The sequence below is a fragment of the Poecilia latipinna genome, unplaced genomic scaffold (genome assembly GCF_001443285.1).
Source record: "Poecilia latipinna isolate Pla-1442-1.1 unplaced genomic scaffold, P_latipinna-1.0 Scaffold6198, whole genome shotgun sequence".
Taxonomy (NCBI): domain Eukaryota; kingdom Metazoa; phylum Chordata; class Actinopteri; order Cyprinodontiformes; family Poeciliidae; genus Poecilia; species Poecilia latipinna.
Genome location: NW_015118814.1, coordinates 1 through 7,391, shown reverse-complemented (window position 1 = coordinate 7,391; position 7,391 = coordinate 1). Strand labels below are relative to the sequence as shown.

At 40.7% G+C, this 7,391-nt stretch overlaps 1 long non-coding RNA gene across 2 annotated transcripts; it reads left to right on the top strand.

The window, feature by feature from the left end:
• The first annotated feature begins 2,432 nt into the window (after positions 1-2,432).
• On the top strand, positions 2,433-7,384 carry LOC106943844 (uncharacterized). 2 transcript variants are annotated; one of them, XR_001424033.1, is made up of 4 exons: positions 2,433-2,444; positions 3,762-3,768; positions 3,906-4,051; positions 4,694-4,707. It is a non-coding gene; the product is annotated as an uncharacterized LOC106943844 (long non-coding RNA). The 2 variants fall into 2 exon arrangements; XR_001424034.1 differs by lacking the exons at positions 2,433-2,444; positions 3,762-3,768 and adding an exon at positions 5,908-7,384 and having other exon boundaries at positions 3,866-4,051; positions 4,694-4,819.
• Positions 7,385-7,391: the final 7 nt, after the last annotated feature.

The following is a 7,391-nucleotide window of genomic DNA, read 5'->3' as shown; positions in this document are numbered from 1 at the left end:
TTAGTGGGCATTCCTTATTTTGATTTCTGAAAGGTGGCAACCCTAGAGCTGAGTCAAAAAGCGAAGCTCTCGATTTACCAGTCTATCTACGTTCCCACTCTCATCTATGGTGATGAGCTTTGGGTCATGACCGAAAGAACAAGATCACGGCTGAAATGCGTTCAGCCGTGAACCCATTCAAGTGGCTGAAATGGGTTTTCTCTGCAGGGTGTCTGGGATCTCCCTTAGAAAAAGTTTGCCAGGGAAAAACTGGGGTGAGAAGCTCGGTCATCCAGGAGGGACTCAGAGTAGAGCTGCTGCTCCTTCGCGTCGAGAGGAGCCAGTTGAAGTATCTCGGGGATCTGGTCAGGATGCCTCCTGGTCGCCTCCCTGGTGAGGTGTTTCAGGCACGTCCCACCGGGAGGAGGCCCCGGGGAAGACCCAGGATACGCTGGAGGGACTATGTTTCTCGGCTGGCCTGGGAACTCCTCGGGGTTCCCTCGGAGGAGCTGGAACAAGAGGGTGGTGAGAGGGAAGTCTGGGCCTCCCTTCTTAGGCTGCTACCCCCGTGACCCGATCCCGGATAAGCGGAAGAAAATGGATGGATGGATGGATGGATGGAAATAAAATGGTAAAAGAAAACAATATATATTATCATCATAAATGGGAAAAATTACCCTGGTCACAACTGACTCAGGAGATTTTTATACTAATGACTGCCACTCTTTTCAGATTTTGTTTTATGAAGCAGTGTACAATTTCACTCTGTAGCTATAAAATACTTTGTATTGAAATGTAAAATCTCAATTAAAATACATTGAAGTTGACAAAATGCAAAAAAAAAAAATATGGCTATGAAGAACAAAGCACGGTATCGGTGTGTTTAAGCTTCAGCTGGGTGAACAGTTGGACCACCTTGTGTCGGTTAACCCTGAGAACAGAATTTTCTAAGTTCCATCTCCTAGAGTCAAATATGAAGAAAGTTAAGACTGTGTTATTTTCACTCTGCCTTCTGCAGAAAATTTGAGCAGTACCAGGCACATGTCACAAAAGCTTTCACAAATTCATCAATTTCATACAACCCGGTTGTAGATTTTGGTAGAACAGTTGTATTAGACTTGGAAGTGAAAGTGAGGTTAACTAAAGGTGAATGGTAACCACAAGTTTTTGGGTCAACATGAAGACTTTATTTTGCGCTGGGAAGAGAGAAGTGTTTGCCGACTAGCTGAAAAGCCCCTTTACCACCTCCCTTTGACTCTGCTGTTCAAACATCTGGTTGCTGATCATGTGACTCGTGATGTGAAAAAATTGTTTCCAATAAACCCATTTTGATCTGGCCAAGAAAACCACCTCATCCTACCACCAGAACACTTTATTGAGATTTTACATTAAGCAAATTTATTTTAGAAATGTCAAATTACGTAAATGTATGTCCAGTGGAAGCCCAAGGCCCCCCAAAATTTGGGTCCCTGGCCCCCTGTAAAGCCTTTCTAAAATCTGGCCCAAGTCCTGGTTTTGACATAACAAAAACATTGAAGACAAATTAGGCCTTCATGTCCAACATCGTCTTGGAAGACTGGTTAAATATCTCCATCAGTGCTACCGTAGCAGTCTTAAGCTACTGACACAAACCACGAGCAAGAAGATGACAGGAAGTGGATCATGTTTTTTAGTGACATATTGCGTGAACAAACTTAACGTGTGATTTTAATTGCAATTTTTATTTAATGGAAACAACGCAATTGCCAAATTTTGTTTTTTCAACATTATTGGAACATTAGCTGCTTTTCCATTTATCTTAAAATTACGTAAGTGCTTACAAAAATGCTTACACTGATTATAAATCTAACATTATACACGCACAGTTATTGAGACTATTTTCCTCTCCATAAAGATGTCACTTAAGTTGATATGTGTGTGAAGACAGTTGTCTTATAATGCAGCGATACTGATGTTGGTGCTTTGACTGCAACAGAGGCCCGACCTGGCACCTCTCAGCACTTTAGAGAAATGTTACATCATACATGCCCATAAGCAGTATCACCTCAATCTTCATTGACCAGACTCTTCTGCAGCAGCTCTTTGTAAGAACTGGAATTCAGGTCCGCCTCGCACTTCAAACAAAGCCTCTGCTCAAGATGAGCGTCACAGTCAGATTGAGAGGGGTACTGAATTTTAGATAAAACAATACCCTGACAGTGACTAGCAATTTCTTTAAGCCCTCTCCAGGGAATTCAATTTTGCAGTTTTCCCCACTGGCATGAATGGGAATTCAGTCATCCTTTTTTCCATGATAAAACAAGAGTCTTTAAAGTTCTTTCACAGCAGGCCAGAAGCACCTTGTTTCATTGTGTTGCTGGAGCTTCACACCTCTTATAAATAATGAATGAGGACTAAGTGTTTGCCTTGTAAAATTGTTTCCAAGTAATGTAAGCCCCATCTCAGAGGGTGCAGTCAGTGAGGGAGTAATGTATCTGCACTTCTTTCACCTTTGGACCAGCTGCTCTCAATAAATGTTTCTAAATGTCTCTTTTACTACACACCTATCTTCCCTTTACCACTGTGATTTAAACAATATGCTCAGATTAGTTGTTCTTTCTTGGAAAATAAAAATACATAAAATATTCAGGAGCTTTTCCAGTGAATACAAATTAACTCCATCTGGTATTTATTGTTAGCCTGGTTAAAAGCTAGCCTTTTGCTCTACCGTATTTGCTTTGTCCAAATGATCTGGGCTCTTGGTTATTGAGAAACGATTGCTTCCTGGAGGTGTGGACTCTGTTGAAATTTAAGATTTTACCTAATGTTGGTAAAATTTTAAATTTTACCAACATGGCCATGGCTTATGTAATGCACCAGTTCAACGCTATGTAGCTTACAGGAAAATACTCCTGCCAGTGCCCAGGTGAACAAGATGGCTGTTAATGTTAGTTCAATTTTTGGAAGAGTGACCAACATGGACTGAATAACCTTGTCCACTTTCTCTGCTCCCATTGTTAAAATTAAGGCAGACTACAATTCTAGACTATAATGGAGTTGCACTGCAACATACAGCTACAGTGCAACCAGTCATACTCTTTGAACTTTTCACAGTTTTGAAGACATTTCTGCTCATTTTTTCTTCACAAAATTGGAGAAAGCTCATTCATTCAGACTGGACAGAGGATCAGTAAAAATATAATATTGCTACACATTCTCAATGGCTTCATGTGGATCTCTGCAGCTCATTCAGAGTAAAGTCTGGAACATACTCCAAAAAACCTGAAAAATTAGTTCTCTTTCTTAGAGAAGGAGCTCATTGTTTCCCTTTAACTCTGGTTTGTGAATTTCTGGAACTAGTTGTTGAAACATCATTATTTTTATTGTGTGGAGTTGGATAACTCCAGAAAGACGGACAAAAAAAGTAAAAAAAAAACAAAAAAAAAAAAAAAAAAAGCCTTGTAACTCCATTTCAGTAGCTCTGTCCTTGGTTCTTGTTCTTGCCACCCCGAGTAAATGCTCAGCTGGTTGCAACTGATTGTATACAGAATACGAGGATGAATACAAATGCACACCATACTTTTATAACTACTTTGTAAAACTGTGAAATGCCACATCATTTACCTTGTACTTATAACAACAATGCATCAGTTTGCCTTAGTTTATCACATTAAATTTCCACAAAGTCCTTTGAGGTTTGTAGTTGCAACATGTGAAAAAGTTAAATGGATACATGAAAAAAGTTGAAGTTGTCAAAACACTTAAAAATCTGGTCAAAACAGTTGAAACCTCCCTTTAAACAGAGTAGAAGTGTCAAATATCTCTAGTAGTTATTAAAATAGATACTAAATATCCATCTAGACTTTTAAACCTCTGCGCCCGCTGATTGGCCAGTACCTGGTCACATGACCACGTGCAGTCAGTCGCTATGCCGTGCCTCGAGCCAGCGCTGAGTGGAGCCTGTCTGCCAACAGCTTCAGCAGCGGCTCTATCTGGATTCTACTTCACTCACTGACAATTAAAGGAAGGCCCCCCTTTCTTCTCATTTTCAAGGATTATTCGTCACCATGGGCGACAAAAAGAGCCCTACCAGGTAATGCGACCGCCCTCGGTCGGTTTAGGTTCGGGTTTGTGCGTTCTGGGATCGAGATTTGGATGCGTTTCTCTCACGCAGAGATCGTTTCTCCCCCTTTTCAGTTGGGTATGCCACAGCTAGCTAGAATAGTGCAGTCACTATGGCGGCTTCTCGTTCCCTGCGAGCCAGTCACTTAACAGACAAAGAGAAATTTTTACGAGGAGACGCCGGGCATTCCATGTAACGCTACTCTGTTTCGACGAAGCCTTTTGGAGGGTCAATGTCGAAATTGGCTTTGTTTGGTATCGGTTTCGCGTACCGACCCACTAAGCTTCTATACCGAATTTTTTTTATATAGCAGCGCTTCTCAGCCCCACTGCTAGCCTAGCTGACGATACAGTTGGACGCTGTGGATAGTCGCCCGTTTTTGTGTGGATACGTAAAGGAGCTCTCCCTGGCCGGTACTCGAACCCGGGGTGATAATGACAACAACGCTATACCTTTGTGCCCGTTTTGAGCAGCTCGGATATTGAGCAGCGGGCTCCCCGTGTGTCACAGTCTTCTTCTGTTCTGTTGTTAATTAATGAAACGTGTTGGTGGCATTTGTTAACCCAACTTGACCCTTAATAGTTTTTTGTTTTTGTTGTTGTTTTTTATAAGGCCAAAAAGACAAGCCAAACAGACGGCGGACGACGGCTACTGGGACTGTAGCGTGTGCACCTTCAAGAACACCGCCGAGGCTTTCAAATGCAGCATCTGTGATGTGAGGAAGGGCACATCCACAAGGTAACGTAGTCTCCCTCTCTCCGTCTCCACCTCCTCTCGTCTGTCTGAGCGTCTCTCTTTTTTCCTCTCCTCCTCCTACTCTCCTTGCTACTGCTGCTGCTTTGCATCGCACTTCATGGGAATGACAACTTTGATCGACTGCCTGCTTCTGTCTATGGGCGGATACTTGTTGATTGTGGCCGTTGTTCGGATCCTGTTTTTTGATTTTTGAAGGCGACGGAAATCGCATCGTTCTGCACCCGTCTAGGTAGGCTGGATGGATTTGATTGTTGGTACAGTATGAGGCTCCATACTTCATAATAGCTGAATGAAGGCTGTACATATCGCCATGGTGTGAAACATTGCACGCATCTACCTGTAGGATTACAGGAGGTTATTGTAATGGTGCAGCAAGTGTGATTTATTACTTTGATGGCAGTATAAAAGAGTCATTTAGCTATACTTATATCTTGTAATGGTTTCTAAAGCAATTGTGCTCCTTTTTTTTGCCAAAAGGTCAAGCTTATTAACCGTTTGGCTATTTTTGCCCTGTATTTGCTGTCAAACACAGTGTGCCACAGGCTCCTTGAAAGAAGTTTTGCAGAATTGTGTGTATGAGATATTTGAGTTTGAAGTTGTTGAAAATTAATATTTTGTTTGATTTTTTCTGGAGCTGTCAGTTTGACCTGAATGACAGCCATGCTGGTGGATTTTTCTGGAGATTTTTGTTCATTAGGAAGTTGGAAATTTTAATTTGGGGAGTATTTACTGAGGTGGTAGTTAAGGATTCAAGAAAAGGTTGAGGTAATAAATATTAGTTTGCTTGTATAGCACTTTGTACAGAACTGTGGTGCATTTTCAATCAGTTTTTAAAAGACGCATAAAAACTATAAAAATAAAACTTTTCTTTTATGATATCACAACAGAAATTGCAGTACCAGACCTCAATTTGAATGCCAATGAATAAAAATAAGTTTTGAACTTTAGTCCTTATAACTGCTTCTTTTGCTAGGATTTTTCTTACTTTTATCCCCTCATAGCTTCTTTTTTGCTGAGAAACCTGTCTAGAATTGCACTCAGTCAACACTTTATCTCCATTCTTAACTCAGCCCTAGATGTCCCAGGCGTTTTCCCCCCTGAACTTGATGCAGGGTAGGACTCTGCAACGTCACCACAAAGCGCCTTCGCTTATGGGAAACTAAGCTTCAAAAACACGGGTGTGTCGCGATGGGATTCCCTTTCGCTTCTTGCGTATGGCAACACCTACTCCCGCTCTGGGGAATGTTTTCTGGTGATGAGTCGCCTGTGCCACGGCTCACTCGCATCACCAGTTGCATGTTGATAGAGACAGATGAGTCATGTGTGGTTTTGTTCACAAGCCCTCCGCTCTAACTTTTTTTTTTTTGTCTTTTTTTTTTTAAGCTGTGGTTTTTACAATAAGTGGCTTGACTGACGTCACACAAAACAGGGGAGCGACCCACGTAACTGCTTCACGGTGAACGCAGTAGATGGAGTTCGATCTTTTTTGTCTGACTCTCCTCACCTCCATGCTGTCTTTCCAGCTGCAAATAACTTAAGATACAACTCACAACTCTGGCTGAGCTCGCTCACAGGGAAGAAGGAAGCTAGCGTATCTCGGTCTCTGTGTTTTGGCTCTGGGCTATTTCTCTTGTTTTTTGGGGAACATGGGAGCACTTGACATCACTGCAGCGCCTTTCACAAACTCCCGTTTGCCCCTTGATTAATATGGCTGTGTTATCGTAGGGCTGCCTCTTTTTCTAAGAACCAATTAGCCAGCTTTTCCTCTCCATTTGATGTGTTCAGACTAAGCAAGATGCTCTTAGCTAAATACTTCACACTTTAAGGCTGTGTGGATATTTTGTCCACCATTTTTGTCCGAGTATGAATTCACGTATTAAGTCACAAGTGTTTGCTAATTTCACTTTATCAGAAATAGAACAGTCATAATAAAAACATTTGCCAGATGATAAATTGTCCCAGATGTTACTGTGATAAACAATAACATTGCTGTTTTGAGACCTTTTTCAAGTAATTTTATGGTAGTTGCGTAATAATGCAAGAGTTTAATTAACTTTAAATTCTAATGAACATTGTAACATCTAAAATATTTCAAACATCCAAAATAAAAAAAATAAAAAACAGAAACAACACATAAAATTAACTATGAAATCTCTGTAAACAAAATCATCCTTGGGGAGGGGAGAAGGCTGGTTGAACCAGACTGAAGGGAGAATGAGAAAAACAATAAATTTTGCAGATGGAAATTATTAAGCTAGTTTTAATTTATCATGCAATTAACTGATTTGTTGCTTATTATGACAGGCCTAATTGTGACCAACAGTATCAGAATTTCAGGAAGTTTTCTTGCTAGTTTTCCTGCCAGTTGCACATGATGTTAAAATTAGCTGAAGTTTGGCCAGTTTCAATTATAAATTCTACTGGACGGTACAATTTCCAAGAAGTTATTGCAATAACCAATAATATTGTTCTGAGACCATTTTCAACTAATATAATAATAATGGTTTATTAATACAAGACCACCCTCTAAAAGATAAAAAAAAAAAAAAAAAAA